Source organism: Cucurbita maxima, unplaced genomic scaffold, assembly GCF_002738345.1.
Source record: "Cucurbita maxima cultivar Rimu unplaced genomic scaffold, Cmax_1.0 Cma_Scf00042, whole genome shotgun sequence".
Classification (NCBI taxonomy): Eukaryota; Viridiplantae; Streptophyta; class Magnoliopsida; order Cucurbitales; family Cucurbitaceae; genus Cucurbita; species Cucurbita maxima.
This window is the reverse complement of record NW_019272058.1, coordinates 1444786-1445154: the sequence shown is the minus strand read 5'-3', so window position 1 is coordinate 1445154 and position 369 is coordinate 1444786. Positions and strand designations below refer to the sequence as shown.

Genomic DNA, 369 nt, shown 5'->3' with positions numbered 1-369 from the left:
AACTATAAATGACCATTATATTCATTGGTCAGATATTGCAATTGTACATAACATTTCTCCACTTTATACATAACATGTTAAATTAACTCATACTGAAAAAAATCATTTCTTTCTTTTGGAGATGCGGGGTATCGCTCTACCATTTGAGCTACATCCCCACAATTTTTGCATCACAAAACCCTAAATTTTTCATCATCAATAATAGTGAAAATGAAAAAATATTGCTACACAACAGGTCATGAATAAGGAAAAATTTGAAAAGAAACAATATATTTAATAATAGATAATCATATTTTTGGAGATGCGGGGTATCGATCCCCGTACCTCTCACATGCAAAGCGAGCGCTCTACCATCTGAGCTACATCCCC

At 33.3% G+C, this 369-nt stretch overlaps 1 non-coding gene across 1 annotated transcript; it reads right to left on the bottom strand.

The window, feature by feature from the left end:
• Positions 1 to 296: 296 nt before the first annotated feature.
• TRNAA-UGC lies at positions 297 to 369 on the bottom strand. Its single transcript has one exon. It is a non-coding gene; the product is annotated as a tRNA-Ala (tRNA).